We start from the raw sequence: 19,535 nt of genomic DNA, 5'->3' as shown, positions 1-19,535 counted from the left end.
CTGAGGAGTTCGGTCAGGCTGACTGCTGGCTTAGTTGATCTTTTGCCTCTGGTGCCTTATGTTCAAACACTGCTTATAGTCACCAGTGAAAGTTATTTTGTTGACCTCACTTAGTCAATATCACAAAACACCACATGATTTGGCAGAATAAGGCTCCCTCTGTGGGACAGCTTCCCAACAGTGTGTGTCTGTCTCAGGGCCAGCTTCACTAGTCCATCCATTTAATTCACTCAGAAAATTACATTGAGAAGGTAAGACGTAAAGAGAACCATTTGCCTGTTACTCTAATCTACGCCTTTTTATTTGCTGCTTTATAAGCAGGGACCAGTGAAGAAAGGTGAGTTAGCATAAAAACCTGCCCAGAATGCTGATATCAAAACTATGAACAGATCAGTGTTAGACACACAGGACAGTGTCATGACAGTCCAATGCTGTCAGAGATGGGGCTGCTAACGCTTTAATTGAACTACATTGATCGTCCTCAAGTCTCTCTCTGAACAGTTAAAGATACAAATTTGACACAAATAGACACAAATTTGACAAACTCGCCCCAGAGTGGGCAGTACAGAGGGATGTCCTCGTGCCTGCAAGTGAGGCCAACAGAGGCCAAGGGCAGAAACAAACACATGGCGTCCTTTCTTAATGGGATGGCAAAGGCTCATGAAATTTTGACCTACAAATTGAATTACCAGAAATCCAAACGTGAGTACATCATTCTAGACTCCCAGCTCCTGCTGTTCTCGTGAAGGGAGAAAAGTGACTTAAGTCTTTTGGACAATCGGATTCCAGAAATCCCTGATATCTCAAGTCAAGAAGCAGAAGTTTAGGATGTTGGATAAAATGTGTGTCCTAGGCTTTAAGAAAACTACGGAAATAGAAGTTAGCAAGTAAGCATTTACTGGAGGGGAAAGGAGGCTGTAGTCTCATCTCTGTTAGCAGAGCTCAGTAACTTTCACACATTCTCCCTGACACACGATATGGTGGGAATAGCAGAGCCGTACTGCTCTCCACCCTATTCAGACTGAGACTACATCCATCCTGGTGACATTTAACACAATATTTTTGATTACCTTCTCATATGGCAAACTGTCTAATTTGCAGCTCACTAAATGCAATCTCCGTAAACCCATTACCCAGAGCACTGTTCTGTTCTCATTCAAATCCTCCTTATGAATTTACTCCTAGGAGGCTCACACATTTAACAGGTGAAAAATTACAAGACAGAGAAAACCAAAGGTCTAACTGAACTCTTTACTCTGAGTTTCTCTGGGCATGTCACAGTATTCCAGAAAATAAGATTGCAAAGGCCCTTGAGAGGACAGAAAGTCCTTTTGCCCAAGACAGCTTTGTATGAAACTTTCTTTTTAAAACTTCCCCATTGCAATGCTTAACTGTTCTTTTTTTGTCAAGAGAGTAGAAAAAAGCTCTATCTTCTTATAACCGGGTAGGAGCTTTCTTCATTTTTATAGAGGGTAAAGTATAATTTTAGGCCATAAAAACAGAGCTATCACCAGTAGATTCAGCAAGTAACTGTGCTTTCCAAGTGCCTCCTTTCCATTAGAGAGAAAGACATTCTTTGATTTTATTACGATTTTTCTCCTGTGTTAACTAGTGCGTTGACTCAGTTAGATGCTAACACTTTTATCCCCTGAACATGTTTACAGTCCTTCATTCAAATGATTTTAAACTGGCATACACAAGCCTTCCACGTTTGGAAGCATTTGGAATTGTAATTAATGTTGTTGGTCCTTACCTCTAAACAGAGAAGACAAATTCTAAATACGACCTAGATAACATAGTACCTAGTAGTTCTTTGCTATCCAGCACATAGTTCATAAAGGCCTTAAAACTGTCATTCAAGACTTTCCGAAAAATGAGGGGCTTTTAAATGTTTTCGCTCCTAAGCTCCTGACTAGATACATCTTCCCAGAGTTCTTAGTCCATCTGGAAATCAAGCCTCTTCTAAAGGTTTCAAGTTAAAAGTCCCAAAATGGGGGTATCCAAAACTATGTGTCATCCTTACTGTATTTTAGGACCTTATTACACCTTCAAATTAAGTTAACTTAACTTAATCTTTATGTCTGGTTATTTAGACTTTGTCAAAAGCCTCTGTTATCAATCAGGCAGCAATTCTGACCATTTAGGAATAGCATTCAAAGGTTTCTAAAGCTTACTGCATGGAACCATTTAGGAACTAAGACCAAGTCAAATATGAGAGTAAGAAAACACGTCTGATTGAACCCCTTGCTCTAGGTCCCTTGTGGCATCTCATATAATTCAAGAAAATAAGGCTATGCGTGTTCTTGAAGGAAAGTTAGTCCAGTCCCACCCTAAGAGCTGCAGGATCCAGGCTAGCTGATTGCAGAGGTGTGACCAGCTTGGACTTGTCTGATGCCCAGACAAGCTTGAGCTCTTAACCCCAATGAAACTGTGTTGAGTATACACTTTCAGAGCTCAAGGAAAATCCTTGTGAACATATGACCTCAAGTCTTCCAGTTTTGCTAGTCTGGATGGTGATTTAGCTTCTTTTGTCATTAAGCAAGGAGAGATGTAAGCGCTCTTACAGTTAGTCTGAAAGGAAAGAGAGCAGCGCTTGGTCCAGACACTGACCAGCAAGCAAACGTATACTCCCTGTAAACCAGCCAATCTCCACGTATTACAGAACTGTTCCAAGAAGAGTGATGTCTTTCTGTGAGTCATTCCATTCAGATCCAGAATCCAAACTATATTTAATTATAATTAAGCAACATTATTGTGGAAAGCATATTCCAACCACATTTGGAAGAGCTTTGGAGTAACAAAGGCCTCCCTTGAAAGTCTTCAGAGAACTTTGGCTCAACAAGAGGGTCAAAAAATGAAACAGGACACCCTTTCTTTCTGCACTTTTAAATGCAGTCTTGGCACAGGGAGAGGAGCGACACAAAGAAAGGAGAATTTGAACTCACAGCCTTAGAGTACACCAGCATTTTTTCTTGCTTGATTGTGTACTAAAACTGCCTGTAAAGTCAATAACTTCCCATGGCTTCACAGCAAAGCAAAAAGATTTAAAAAGAGCCATCATCCCTTTGAAGATGTGGAAGGCAGTAAGTGAGCAGGCTGAATCCTCTTTGGATTTGAAAGTCTACGTGGTGCTAACAGTTCTGCTTTAAGGTGTCAAAATTGCCTTAAATCTTTACCTTTGTTATATCCTGCTGCTACAGACATATAATAAAACAGGTCTGACAATTCCAAATCATCTAGACAGCACCATTTTTTCTTTCAACTTTTATGAAATACAGCTGATTAGCACCTTTTTTTATTTGTTTGTTTGTTTAATGTGCAAACACTTTTAATTACTTTAATGAGAACAGTATGGCAATGTAACGTACAGTGAATAACCACACTATAGATTTTACTGTGGCTGATGACAACTGTTCCTTATTGCCTCCTCACCTGTATCCAGCCTGGACCAGAGGCTGGCCAAGTGGCTAGTCTAGTCACATATCTGGGCTCAGGTCAGAGCCAAATACGCACTATAAACACAGCCTTTCCTTCCCTTGAGCCTCCATTCTGCAGTGATGGCGTCATTGCTTTTCTCTCACCCCTTGTCTACTTAGAATTTTTCCTTCTGTCGTGGCTACAGTCAGCACCCACCACAGCACTGGTGAGCGAGGTTTTTAAACTACGGTAAAACAGTTGCTGTTGTTATTAAGCATGTTTAAATTTGAATTGAATTTTTAATTTAAAGAACAATGTGCACGGTCCTTTTCAGTAAGCCAGTTTCCTCTCATCACAAACATCCGCGGATCAGGGCTGGTCCTATGAATTTTCCATCCTCTTGCTACGGCACCACGAAGAGCTAGTCTGGGCTGCATAGACACTTTCTTGGCATATGGTATCTTCCTTAAAAAACCCCTGCTGTCTCATAGGGATTGTCGAATTAGTTTGAGGTATAGCTTGAGTGTTGCCCCTGAGCAGACTCCCATAAGTTTCTATCACAGATTAAACTGTGCTTTAAGCTCCAGGCAGCTAACTTAATGGAGGGCAGGGGATGGTAGATTGAAGCTCAAGTGTAGCTGACCTTCCAGCTCGTAAAGCAGCAAAGACTTGACTATCCTGTGCTGCTAATACAAAGGCTCCTGCTGACAGCACGCAACCAGAGCTGCTGGGATGCTGCCGCAGAGTCGGGCTCTAGCTAACGTGCAGGGACGGTTTCGCTTGGGATGCTGCCAGGGTCACTGTCCCTAGCTGGCCTTCCCCCTCGTACTGCACAGGCATTTGAGCTGTGAGTCAGTCAGCTCCGGAGCTGCTGCAGGTTAAGATGTATTTTCTGGAGTAAATCATCATCAGCTTCAGCTTGTCTTAAAATGTGGAGTCGTAAATTATTTAAATGAAGCCTTTCCCATTCACTGGTCAGACCTTTGAGCTGGGCTATCTTGAAATGGTACAGCTTCAGTGGGTCTACTCAAGCTAACACTGCAGTGAAGTTGAACCTATACCAAAACTTTGAGATGTCTAGAGAAAGAGAGAGAGAGAGAGAGACAGAGGGAGGTCTAATTAAGGAGTAGCTATAGCTGTAAGTTTTTCCCTGTTTCTTTTTTTATGGGTGCCCTAAAGAAAGGAGACTTATACAACTGACTGTCTCGCTTCATCCTTCTGTCTGTTTGTTAGTATGTTTCCCTTACCCAGTAATTTTCAAACTTATTAAGCAACTTCAAACACTTTTGAAAATTGCATAAAAGTCCCAAAGATATTGCACTCATGATAGACAAGTAAAGAGAGGTCTTCTTCAAGTCCTACCAAGAAAGAGACTGAAACAGAAGCTCAGTTTTTACTAGAAACCAGTAAATGCACACACAAAACAAAAATCAGTAGGAATTAAAGCTTTGTTAGTTCTACTTTTTTATGGAATTACTTGCTAACATTACAAGAGACACTTGCATTGCGATACATGAGAAAAGATTAAGAAAAGTTAAACAGATTGAGCTTGACAAAGCAATGAGCAAGGGGCAGAATGCGATAGCCCTTGCAAGTATTTGAAGAAACAACTAAGCAGGAGAGAAATCATGATCACTGTAGCCCATTGCTGTCCAAGAAGGAACTCTACTAGCCATGTGCAGAAACTTCCACGCTCCTTAGTGAAGCTGTCACTCTCAGTGTGAACACAGGCATACGCAGGAGAGGGCGCCCAGCATAACTTCTTGCCCCAGTGCGAAAATTCACATCCAAAAGGGATTGGAATGACCAGGGACTTTGGCACCTTCACAGCCAGGTTTGAAATCTGCTCACTGCATGCTCTTTCACCCTGAAAATCTCATTTACAAAAATAAATTAATCTGGCTCCTGAGCCTGTGAGTAAAACTAGATAAGTGGTAAATTGCCATCAATGGCAGATGTGTTATAAAAGCCTCGGGAGTGCAGTGACAGCTACAAGCTCCTTATTGCATGGTGCCATCTCCACCCCAGCTCTGGGGCTGGCTCTGAAGGGGTAGAGCTCCTCAGGTCCTTCCTGCACACTAGTTTTGATTCATAATGCACCTTCAATCCTAAAAGATAACATGTTGCATATTTCACAAAAGTTTTCTCACCCACTCCCACTCCTCCTCACCAGATTTATTCTCTTCAAATAGTTCTGCCTGATTTCCATTGCAGGCATCTACACACTACTGTTATTTTGTCTGTCTAAGGTTAACTTTCTTAATATTCTCCAGTCTTCATATGTCCAGGAATACGCTCCACAAAGACTTCAGAATCTCTTTGCCTTAGTGACATGGCAGCTTATGACTGTGGAAAAAATATTGATGTTAATTCCTTGAAACCCTTTACCTACAAAGTGTCAATAATTACCGTCTTGGCATATAGAAAAGAAACTTTGGCAGGTTGCCCAGTAACATCAAACAGGTCTGCAACAGTCACAAGAGCTCAGCTTTCTGTAACATTACCTGATATGATTGTAAGAAGTCATATAATTGACTTCTAGGAATTTGAATAAGTGATATATTCCTTGCTTAATTTTGATCAGCAACGTAAGGCCTCTCTCTTTGACACTGGGTGGCTAGAATTCAAATGGCATCTCTTACTAACCATTTTACTATTATTTCCATTAAAAAAACAGCATTTTCCTATTGGTTATGTTTACAAAAAAATGCTCTGATCCAGCACAATTCTTGATTTAACTTTATAGTCCTGTGTACCATGAGGTTTTAACTAAAGGTATGCAAAACCTGCATCAAATACACAGATTTTATCTGAATGTTTTTTCTCATTCTGACCCATGAGGTTTCACAAACACTCCAGTTGCACCTTTTTCATAGAGGTAAAATATCAGAATTAAAACTGATGGTAACCACAAGGAAGCATCTGATTTTGAATCAAAGCCATGCCAAAATGATATATGCCATTTCACATCATTTTGATCCAAGTTCCTTTGAGAAACACAAGACCTTTAGTTAACCTGAACAGATTAATGTTCAGCATACCTTACTTCCTATCTCATGCATCCATTAAAAGTTCTTCTTTAATCACTGCCATATTTACTATTCCAAAGCAAAATAATTTCTCTGACTGATTTCAACGCCATAGCACCATTTTAGAGTAATCAGGTAGGAGTATCCTCCACTGAAGCAATCCATGCTCAAATCAAATGATCGAATATACCCTAGAAACAATGTCTCTCTGTTCCTTAGTGTCCAAATAGCTCTGCTCTTCCTTTTAACTTTGCCTTTACATTCTCAATGTATCCTTTTTCATGTCTATATTCTCAATATATCCATCTGGAGATCACAATATAATCAGTGAGCTCATAAAAATTATTCAGAACTCCATTACTCACAAGTCCACATTTTGACCAAGGTATTCACAGGGAGACCATATAGCACATCAGAAATAGAGACACAGAGATGAAGTAGAAGCAGCCAAAGTGAACGAGTTGACAATAAGTCCATCATTTGGTATGGCACTGAAATAATAAATGAGAAAGAAATCTGGCCATAACCCACTGGCCAACTGAAAGGGGTTTGTTTCACCTTAAGACCTTTCTAAGCGCAGCTGGAGCAAGTGATGGAAAAGAGAGTTGTATTTTTTAGGCTGACCCATGAACTATGCTGAATATATTATTCATGATATTTCTTCTTTATGATTGTTATAATAATTCTGCACGAAATCCCAAGATTCATTCAGACTCCACAAGCACACAGTATGTCCTCTTGCTAGCACTTAGTCAGCCCTGAAGTAGACATTATAAACCTTCAGCTCAACAGGCGAAATCGGCAAGGAGGCAAAGAACTTCAGAAGGATGCTGGGAGAAGAAGCAAGGAGAGCTGAAAAGTGCTCTGTGACCCTCTGTGATTCCCTCTCCCGTAACCATTATCAAGTACTTTCTCTTCTTATTTGCCCAGTTTATGCATCCTCCCATACAGACGATTCCCTAAGCACACAAAAGCCAAATACGCAAACACACAATCTCCAAATAAAAGGCTACCAACAAGTAAGAAATCCTCAGATGGCACAAATTATCATCGCTTGACTGAAGTCACTTTGCACCAGTGGATGAGCCAACTCTATATTTTTACTCTAGCAGTCAAGCGATTCTAGAACCCCCCAACACTCTTTTCTATTTCTACTCTTTTCACTGCTGCCATATGATCATCCTTCTCCAAGCTCATCCATATAAAGCTATGTTACTGTAAAACACTAGTTAATAAAGACATCTTAATAAAAATATCTTAATGTAAGAACATTTGGGATGTTCATAGTCACCTATTACATTCTATATGGTGGTAGGATGGGTATGTGCACACCGTTCTGACTGTCACCCTTACAAGAACCGCCATGAGCGTTGTGCTGCATTGCTCACACACAGTCATTAGTTAAATGGTTGACAGTGAATCCTAAAGATCAAAACAGAAGATGCAAGATAAAACTGTCTTTATGTAAAGAAACTGGAGATCAGACACGTAGGACATTACAAGCAAACTGGTTTCCGTCTAGCGGAGACTGATTTGAAGCTGAATTTGTTTGTGTTACAAAAGAGTTACAGAGATCTAAGAAAAGTATTACAGTACTTACCATGATGAGCAAACAATTCTTCTCCCAGAAAATGCTTTTTATACTGTTAATATCTTGCTCCCCCTCCTGTTTTCTCCCTCAGTTTTTTCAAGAAAGATTCTATACCAGTCAAAAGGGAAACGCTTTGAGGTAGTGATTAGATATTTTTCCCTTAAGCAGTTACCATTGGTTCTTCGTATATCAGTATTACTCAGCAGGAAGCTGAACTCTAAAAGCTTTCTGGTCACAAGTTAGCCTCACAGCCTTCGATCTTCAGCATTTCCCAGTCTATCTGAGTCAACATGAAAGAATATACAAATGGAGAGCTGTGTGCCAAATGCCAGTTACTCTGATTGAGAATTGGAGACAAGACAAATGTTTACGTGTATGAAGCCTGTGCATTCCTCTCAATTTTTTCTGGAGCTGGAACAAGACTTTCAGCGCATGGTACAGATAACTCTCGTCCTTACTGGGCAGTGGCGGTGTTGATTCCTGATTCACACAGCCTCAACAGGTTTCTTAAACTCTGCAACCACAGAGATGATTTCTATCTTTGAAATACATTTCTAGTTACGTCCACTGCTGAGAGGGGGCAAGGAACTCACAGGAAAAAAAATTATCTAATTCCTGACATGGAAGTTACCATCCCGCAGGGCAAAGAGAATCTTTCTGAACACGCTCATACCTATTTTTGTCTTTCTGAGGAGGGTATCTACAAGGGAGATAATGTAAGTGGTTATTCACAAGCCCGGAAACATCCTTTAAAAAATATACTGTGAAAATGTTCACTCAAAAAAGACCTGTTAATTAACTGTGTATTTGCCAGTACAAGTGGGGGCACTTTGCAGTATTTGGCTTATGTGGAGCTTACCAAACGGTAAGCTCCACCAGAAGTCACCAAGACACTTTCCAACCAAATCGCCTGCGTCAGTCCCCTTTTATCTGCCTAACCATTGCCCTCCTCCTAACTGCTTTCTGTCCTTCTGGCTGCGGTGGTCCAAAACTGTCTGGCCTTTATGTTGACCTCCACTTTCATCTATCATTTTCACCATGGAGTGAAGAGGGTCATTCTGAGGACTGATTTTTTCACATGAACTATTTTTAAACAATTATTTCTGTATCAGTGCACTTTTAATAGAAACCAATATTTCTACACACTATAACATCCTAGTGTTCATAAAATTACACTAGGATAAAAAATGTTTAGTGGATTTTAGCTTATTCAGATATCTTTGTCTGCAGTTCTATTGGCATGCAAACCATGAGTGGATGAATCCTTACTGTCGCAAGTATATTTTCTTTCACAGTATGATTCTTTTTAACATTTCATTCTCTCATTTATTTAAAAACAAATCCCCTTCTTGATACCAACTTCAGGTCACCTCCGTTAATCCAGTGTCAACTCCATTATTGCCAATTACCTCACAGAAACTAGATTTTAACATGAGAAATAGAAATATTCATCATGTCATTTTCTAACCCACCAAGTGCTTATGCAGACTAAAGAACTGATTTCAAAATCACAGCAAGCAACTAAGACATAATTAAACTTTTATTCCTGTAGATTTTGAGAAATATGTATATATATTTCCCTTTTTAAAAAAATAAAAAGAAAATAAAATAGAAACCTCTAGTGTGATGCTTCAGTTTCATTTGGTATGGGAGCATGAAGAAATGTTCTCTTACAAGAACTAGAGATGAGAAGAAAAAAAAATTAAGGTGACAAATAAGCTTTGTGTTGAGGTTTTTTACAATAGAGATTTTTATTTTGCATAACACCTTGATATTTTTCCACATTTCGTTTTGTTTTCCCATTTACTCTCCATTAGAGTAAGAAAAGATTTGACCTGTTTCCACATTTAAGAAAAGTTTTCCCTTTGAGACCAAGTTAGTGAAATATATCTACCATTTTTCCAACGCAATAATCAGTTGAATAAACACCGCTCTGATATTACTGACCTACCTGTGACCCTTCTCACACTTCACATAGCACCAGCTGGTGAAATGAGAGCTACGGATAACCATTTTGGATAATCATTTTGTCCATGCTTATGAGTGGACTTTTCTATACCTGGAAAATGTAAACAGAACCTGGGACCTGGAAGCCGCTTCAAGGGTTCCTCTAATCAGTATCTTTCTTACTAAGAAGTCGATCAATCAAGAATTTTCAAAGCCAGTTACCAGTATTTCTATGCTTCCACCTTCACAGCCTTAGCTCTGCTGATAATCTGCCCTTTGTCACCTTCCAGACAAAAATGTATGTCTTTTTTTGCTGATACCTTATTGCAGCGCTCAAGTTCAGCTCCCATGCAGACAGAGTCATCGGGGCCTCCACAGCTCTGAGCATCACCTACAGCAGTGATGCACAGGGTCTTACAGCTTTGACAAAATCTTAATATCCAACACAAATTAACCATGTTCAAATAACAACTTAGCCAGCCCTCAAGCCTGAAAAAGTGCTTTAAACTCACCTATACCTCTAATACATAAAATGTCAAAGCTCAAATCCAGTGCTTCATCCCTTGCCCTCCATGAGTACTGGATGAGAGCACAAGACCAGCATCCTGGCACTGCATACTCTGCTTCTCCATTAAAAGGATCCAGAACTTGGCTCCAGAGTAGGAGCATCCCCTGGTCAAGATCTTTGCACATGAAGGTCCTACATACACCTGGTGGCTGCAGCTCTGTTCCTCACAGGCAGGGAACTAGCTAATTTGAAAAAAGCACGGGGTTGTCCTGAACAGTGAGCTAAATACTTGCAAACAGTGCAGTTTAACTCAATCTACTCGATAACCCAAGCTCAAGCATTTAAAGCATTTCCATACAGACACTGCCACTGAGAAGTGAATCAAATCCAAACCAGCTTGTGTTTATCCTCTTTCTTCTGAAATCTTTATGTACTGTTGTGTCTCATCCCTTCCCTCCTTCACTACCCAGCATGTCCTATTGTTCTTATTTGTCAAGTTATCTAATTAGTTTGAGGCCAGATCAACAGATTACTTGTGGTAGTCGGCTAAGCAAATCACCCAAGAATAAGTGTTTACTGGATCAAGCCCTTAGACTGTCAGCTTCTCAGAGCAGAGACGGTGTTTTATTATTCACATGCAGAGTAGTCTGTACACCAAGGGTGTTATATACATAATTCATTTAAAAATAATAATGGTACACTAAGAATGAAAAACATGCCAGCAGGAAAGTTCACTGGCTGCACCAACATCAGTAACTCAAAGCTGCTCGCACACAATTAAGGCTTGGAACACCAGCAAGGACAATGTTTTGTTTACCGGAAAGGATCAAGAGTCAGAAGAGCTGCAGCTCTGTTCCCAGTTCTGCCACAAAATACCCTTTCGTCAGGACAAAACTCCTAAACTCTTCAGTCCCCCAATGCTCGTTTTCAAAAAGAAAAAAAAAAGGACAAGTATTCTTTCACAATATACCAAGGGTAAATCAGTGTTTAGAAAGTGCCTTGAGCAGAGGGATAACGTACTGTTTATAAAATGCAAATAATATGCAATTGCATAATAGAACATTTTTCAGTGAAAGACACTAATGCCTTATTGGCATTATGTTATTTATAGATATTTATCAAAAATCTGTGATATAGCATATACTCACAAGAAATAGACACATTTGCATACTAATGTGTGTGTGTGTGTGTGTTTGTGCATGCACATTTGTGTGTGTTTATATGTAAATGCCCTGTAAGCTACACATGCATTTACAGATCACAGAAAGTACCCCGGAATAGAAAATGTTTTATGGGAAACTGTAAACCTTAAAACATCAGCCTGCTCGATGCCTGAATTAATCCCTCCTTGACCCTCTGAGAACTAAATATTCGTGACTAGCACCACCTCCAGGCTTTCCTCTGACACCTAGTTGTACCTAAGAGCTGGAGAATTAACCCTTTGGCAATCCAATGTTTTGGGGAGTTGTCACCTTCTCTTACTATTATGCCTTTTTTTTCCTCTGCTTTGCCATTTACAATAGCCTGGCTATTCTTCTTTCATTTTTAAAAACCTTTATGCAAATCAGACCGGTAGCACAGCAACTTAAAGTTCTTCCATTAATGTAGAGTATTATTCACACATAAAAAATCCATTTAAATCCCATTAAGGTTATGACATAAATCCAAACAAACTAGAAAATGCACAGTTAAGGTGGAAAAGTGACATATGTCTTCCAGTCTCTTAGCAGAAGAAAGCAGAATAAGAAAGCTATTAGAGTGTCATCCAGTTGGGGCAAGGTATAGAAGCACATATGTTACCTTCCTGCCTTTTAACTGTTCATTGTGTTGCATTTGGGATTGCTTTGTTTTATTTTTGCTTAATGCCTGTGCCCTAGCGTCAGTGGTCCTGGAAGACAGTGTTTGTCTGTAAATACTCCTAAACAAATCCATTCCAAGGGACTAAAGAGGCAGGTCTCCTGCAAAGCAGCTGCAAGCTAGAAAAAAATCAGATTAGCATTTTAGATTTTTCTTGAGGTGTTTCTGGGAGATAGTCAAGTGTAATGACACATATGACACTGTTTTGTAAGTGTCTCAATTAGCAACACTGACGTTATTGTCTGGAGCTACCTACTTCTACTCTTGCATATTTCACCCTGGTCTTACCTCTGAATTCATGATGCTTCATAGCAGTGAACTACAGAAAAGGCTTTTTCAAAGAGTTAGTGTAAGATTAGACCTATTTCTCTGAAATATTGAAAACATTCTTGGGCGTGACTTGGGTTATGGAAGGAATGGGAGTAAGCCCCACTACCTTTTTGATAGTCCACTATAGCTGGTGAGGATGTGGGATTCTCCTGACTGTACCAGCCGCTGTAGCAAGTATTGCACATCGCAGTATAAACAGATGAATCTCTTTACCCATTATGCATAAATTATGTTTGACCCTGTAGCTCTGTAACAAGAAGGGGAAAAAAAGGGGAGAGATTGTTTTAGTTTTTAGGTGTGTGACTCAAGCTGTAGATGCTATAGCTATCTGTGAAATTTGAAGCAGAATCAGGCCCAGAGTATGTGACTCTCCATATGTTTGTCATACAGGCAGATCCTGCATAGTGGGCAGTTACTGGCAAGTACAGGATTTATTCTTTTTCTTTTAAACTTGAATGAAACTTGATTGCAGTCATCTTTCTTTTTGGTAATGATAAGAGTGTAAAACAAGCTTGTTCAGGCAGTGAAGCTGTTGTCTTGACTAGAATCCCAAGTTTGATTTGAATTAGCCATTTGTAAGACAGACGTACATATGCACACACACACAGGCACACACACAAAGCTTTGAACGCAGTTCCATCTGTTTTTCAGCAAGACTAGGTCGTAATTAACAGGAGTGGAGATATTTCATGTTCTACATTTGTGACTTGACATGTCTTCCTTCGTGTTGTCATTGAACACTTCTGTCCTAAACAGAGCTGGTATTAATTGGGGCATTCAGCAGAGTGGGGGACTGGGGTTTAAAGGAGTGTTGTTTTTTAAATCTAGAGTATATTTTCTTTCACATTGCCTTTAAGAATTTATTTTTCACTTCCTCTGTTCTAAGCAAACATTCTACAAATTATACTTTGAACAAAACAGATCACAGACTTCCATGGAAACAGCAATCAGCATGAGGAAAGGGTGGAAAGTGTTCAAGGTGACCAGAATACCTTCTGCAGCACCATCACAAGATATAAGTTGAACCCTAGTGAGTACAGAAGAAGCTGACATGACAGTACAAAGCTAAACGAGATCACAATGTTTGGGAGAGGGAGGGAGGGAAGGGATGTATGTGCCCAAAGCCATTCTTTCCTGCCAATTATTGAATCCTTGACAAATTACAAACGTTCAGGGTCTCTTTTGGATGGACCTCCAGGGAAGGTTGAGAGAACAGATTAAAGTGGGGGTGACCAATTCTTTTTGGACACTTTACATTTCAGATTAATAAATAAGTGCAATTAGACAAACATCTGCTGTGCGTGGGAAGGGTGAGAGGTGCCTGCAGGTACATATTGCACTGAAGTTTATAGGATACGCTGTTAGCCTATGTCCTCAGGGAACTCTTTCAAACTGCACTGAACTGCTTCAAAAGTCAGGTCTTCTCTGGGTTGCAAGGAACAATAAGTTACATAGCAGACACTGAAAAACATGGAGACAACTATAAGTGGCGATCAGCTCTCTCTATACAGGTGTATTTTTAGAAGCCTTTCCTAACAAAAGACTTTTTGTAAGTACGTGTTATGATATTCTTACTCTCCTCAACATCCAGGTTCGCAACAACTCTTATTCCATCTTTCCTTCTGCCATTTCTAAATATTTATAATTTCCTACCTAAGAGACTTGTCCTGAGCTTTGACACTTCAACCTTCTCTTCCTCCCAGGACTCCCTGCAGCACCCTTCTGCCACTCCATCCTATTCCCATTCTGCTACTGAAATCATCTGTCTTGCTCCATGGCCCACATCTTCCCATTAGATACTTTCCTTCATGATCAATTTTAAGATTCTCTTTTATAGTTGTCATTTTCACCGCTGCTTGTTCTAGGTGAGCATTTGCTACTCAGATCGAATGCTTTTTGCATGTCCCTCCTTAAGTTTCAAATTCTTCCCATTATCTCTACCCAAATCTCCTCCTCTCTTGAGATAACTTTTAGCACAGAGATGACTGCAGTAGTCTGGTTTTGACCCCTCGTCTGGAAGACTCAATGTGTTTAAATTATACATATCTACATTTTAAAAGTATCAGTCTAGAAACAAGAACGAGCTTCTTTTATTTTTTAGCGTCACGCACGTGGCTCAAACTCAAGAAATAGAACAATGAAGGTTATATGTTAATGACCTCTCCCAGGTGCTCATAGGCTCACTTCAAAGGTTTGCACCTCACCCTACCCTAAACTAGTTTCATCAGTGCCACCCAGTCAGATCTGCTAACTGAACTCACCTTCTACTGCTTCCCAAATCTAAATCAGCCCAAAGAGCCAGGGCAGCTTAAATAGTAGGGTTCAGAGCTCTTACCCAGGGACCTCAGCCAGAAGATGAAACAGAATGGGTGTGTCTGACAGAGGGGCAGTGTGGGCCTGCTGGGACCCCTGGACTCTTCAGCTGGTACAACTGCATCAAGAAGAGGATGTTGTACGCGTGGCCTACAGTTTCAGACCTGAACTCTTCCCCTTCATGCGTGGCTCTATTGACTTCTCATATACTCAAGAGCAGGAGTAATTCTTTCTTTTTGTTTTTTTTTTAAGCAAGTAAAAAGCTAAGGGATTTGATCAAGGCCACAAATCAGCACGTCAGGATCAGAACTATTATAACATGCTAGTAGGCCAACCAGATTGAAAGCTTAAACTCTGAAGAGAGGAGTCATCTTTTATCATATATTTGAAGTGTGGCCAGCATAACAGAACTCAGTCCCCTCTGAGGTTTCTCAGTACTGGTTTAATATAGATAGTAAATGTCGCATAGCACAATGTGCTTTTTTGCTCTTAGGGTCATAAAACCTTCAAAGCTTCAACAGAATAAGATGGGTCTGCTTCTAAATGTCTCCAGCTACTTTTCTGGATTCCATAAAATAAAAACATACTCTGCTAGGAAAGGTTTCCCATATGGATATTTTCCTTTCATATTGTTTTTTTCCCTTTATAACTGGCAGTGACAGCATAGCATTTGAAGCATAAGGAAGAAGTTATGCTGAGTAACTGTTGCAAGAGGGAGTAAAATAAGAGAGGGCAGAAAATGGAGAGAGAGTTGTGAATAAACTTAACAAAGTGTATTAATGCTCTTCACCTGCCTCGACCCCAGAAATGGTGCTAATTGAGAGGATTAACACGTTTCCTGTGCCTAACAACGGTTATGTGATGTACCCGCTCAAAGACTACAGTGCAGCCTCCAGATTGCTTACACATGAAGTCATGAAACAAATGCAGGCGTCCTAAATGGCATTGTGAAAATGTTGGTTTATCAGGAGAGGATAGACATGAGGCAGCATGTCATCTCCCAGAAGATACCTAAAACCAATCATATGTATGGTCAAAAAGTTGTAAGAGCAGCATCCTTACTGTAATATCTGATCATCTTCAAAAATGCATTGGATGACCATATTAGGTTCCAAAACAGCTGTTCTGCCTTCTCTACCATTCTCTTAATAGATATATAAGTTTTGTGGGAAACCTACGTGGGGTTCAGCTCCTCCCAGCCTACCTTCTACTTTGTATATCTCAGTGATATTGAGTGATAAAAAGGGTCACATGAATACACATACATTGCCTGACAAAAAAGCTTCACAAATAGGTGGGCAAACCTTGTGTTGCCTTATCCTGTTGCCACCTGCCTGAACATAACTTGAGTTCTAAAGGACTAAAACTCTGTTGTTTGTTGAAACTTAGCCCCAAATACATAAGAAAAAAGTCTCAGTAAATGAAATTCAGTGCACATTCTCCTGTTCTGATATTCTTTTAAGTAACACTGCCTTAGGATACATTAGTTTCATTATCTCTGTGTCTATAATAAGATCCTAGTGCATGACAGCCAAAGATTGCCATTTATCCTTCCCGCACTGACATGCTTCATTTTGGCTAGTGGAAAGGATATGTTATGTGAGCCACAGCCCTGTAATTCTTACTCAGTGTTGTGTCATGGACATGACATTTGGCCCTGAATCCTCCCCATGAAAGAAGGGCTGTTGTCCTGACTCAGCATAAATATTGGTTCCTCCTTCCACAAATATAAAATTTCAGTTTCAGTTGAACTGATCTACAAGGAAAACTTCTTATGGAAAAAAAGAACTATTTTGAAGAAAACTACATTTTCTTAGTTTTCAGTTTTGAGAAGCGTATGTTTCCATAAGGATAAGCATTGTATCGGAAAACTCCCAGCTACATCTTTTTAGTTGTAAGATGTATGTTTTGCAATAGGAACAAGTAATTAAGTAGCAGCTTGTTGCTGTACATCAGTTCTGGCTTGACTGAAACCTCAATCTTTGTGCTGAGGACTGGAGAATCTAGACTCAATTTCTCCATCCTTGCTTTCTACAACATTTATCAAGAGCGCTAAACTAAAAAGAGCAAGTCGTCCAGAGTGTCTACTCTAGACATCTGTGTTAGACCTTACAGCACCTACAAATGAGATACCTAGCCCCAGCCTGGTGATACAAAATTAGCATCCCCACACAATCAGTGAACAGATTTGGGCATCTCCAAAGAGATACTCAAAAGCCTTGTGCTGAATGGGGAGTCACTTAAATTGGTCCGTAGGAAACAATCAGAGTGAGAGTATCTGACCTGCTGCTTGTCTGAGGAGGTTTGGTGCTAGATTTAAGTTTATTTGTTTTAAGTGCTTCCACCTACAGAGAACCACACCCAAAGTGCTCTGCTGAACACTCAGCAGTGCTGACAGCAGCGTTAAGGATCATGCACTGGAAGTGGGAAATCCACTGAATACCTCCACTTTCCAGAGGCTATTTAGAAGCACCTGTACTTTTTGCGGCATGAAGAGCACAAAAAGCAATGAGATGATGTATTTTAAGATGGAGCTTGTTCTTCTAATGAAAGGATTATAAGACATGGTTTTCTGAGGCTTCAGACAACATTGTTCAGTGACCTAGCAAATCCCTTCCTATCTACTGTGGGCTTGTGCTTCCTGAGACGTGCATTTAGCTTAATATCAACACATTGCTAAAGCAAACCTTGCTGCTTTAAAATTCCCCCACCTAATTATTCAGAGCACTGAATGCATGTGAGTTATCTAGCTCAGCTTCATAGTTGGAGAGCATATTTAGGCTGCAGAAGAGACGTCTAGAACCTAGCAACTCAGAATAAATAGCTAAAAGGATTGAAATAAATAATTCTAGTTAGATAATTAGATAAATGGAGTCATCACTGAAGTCTAGGCTAGTGTACAAGACTTCCAGAGACCATGAATATGCACTCTGGTAAGTTGCCTGTGCTGAAATCCTTTCTGATATTGATGTTCATGAATTACATGGACTACAGCAGGGGAAGGGCAACCATTTCTGAGGTGGCATTTCTCATGCCACTAACAGCACTGTCCCGCTCAGCAGTGCCTCTTCTCACATGAGGTTTCACTGAAGACATCATGACAATGATCTTCCACACTTCTTTCCACATTTCACCTCAGTCTACCTAGTGGGGTTTTAAAATGCAAAACTAGTGGTGTGCTACTCAGTAAGTATATTTTAATTGGCATCAAAGATGTGGGAAGAGAGTTATGCAGAGGAGCATCCCACTCATATTCCTCTCACACAGATGTTTAAACACTCTGTGGAAGAAGACAGGGTAACTTGCATAATTCCTGCCAGTCAGCACAGCTTGACAGAGCTGATCAAAAAATGACCCCCTTGTCTTCAGGGAAGATGGGAAATATTTGGCCATGCTTCTCATCATGCACTCAGAAAACAGAACATCTCTTCTAAATTTATTTAGAAAATTTCAGTACCTTCACACAAAATACCTTGAGATGCCGTAGCTGATGCAAGATACAATGAAGAATATGTTAATAGTTAAAGTGAGGTAGAGGAGGATTTCTTTGACTAAATATCATGAGTGTAGTCACATATGCTGAGATATTGTCCCTTGCTCCTTTTATAGTCATTGACAAGAATAATAGCTACAAAGGCACAAGTCATCTTATCCTAAAGTAGACATCTGAAAAAGGTCAAGAGTGTCTCCCTAGAAACGCCTATTTCTTTCCATTGACTGTAAAGTAATTTTATGGTGAATCTAAGTCCTAAATGTCCTAAGCCCTATAAATGTCTAAAGCTTGGTGGAGAGAAGCTCATCGTGCTCTCTTAGGTCAGGTCAGCTAACTAGAATTACAACACTTTGACTTCCTTACAGCATGACTCATTAGCCCACTTTGTACAACTCTGTGCTCTTTCCACCAGTTCTTTAACCGTCTGCAGAAATATTCTTTAGTCAAGTCAAAAAAAAGAGCCTCTTTATAGCCATTCATGATTCCATCTTTGCTTAGCAGTTCATCATGAGGCAATGTAAAGTAGCATGCATTGTTTGTTTGACCATTCATGCTATCATTAAAAAACACAGTTGTGCCAATGCTTTATTATATATTATTCCTCAGGAACAGGGATAGCAGGACTACCTCATAAGCAAACCCTTCTATCTGTGCTACTGCCAATCAAACTTTGGATGAGGTAGGGCTAATGGTCTTATAACAGTTGGGGTGTTTCACTTTAAAGATTTATACTTCATATCAGCTTGTTAACATACCATTTGAATGCATTAGGTAAGAACCTATATAATAACAAATACTTTGTTTCAGATGCCTTCACTGAAGTAAGTTTGATCGTATTGATTGCATTTCTTGTGAAAATTGACAGCATGGTAAAATTATGCGCAGCACATTGTTATCAGGTTACCTGTGCAATGGAAATTCCTCACACTAAAGAGACCCATTACAGAAAAATTTTTGATAGCTTTGGATAACATTTTCTTCTCTAGTTTCTTAGATTTTGATTGACATTATTCAAATGTACTTCACCTCACAATACTGAAATAAACATTA

The sequence above is a fragment of the Struthio camelus genome, chromosome 3 (assembly GCF_040807025.1).
Source record: "Struthio camelus isolate bStrCam1 chromosome 3, bStrCam1.hap1, whole genome shotgun sequence".
NCBI lineage: Eukaryota > Metazoa > Chordata > Aves > Struthioniformes > Struthionidae > Struthio > Struthio camelus.
This window is presented reverse-complemented; position numbering follows the sequence as displayed.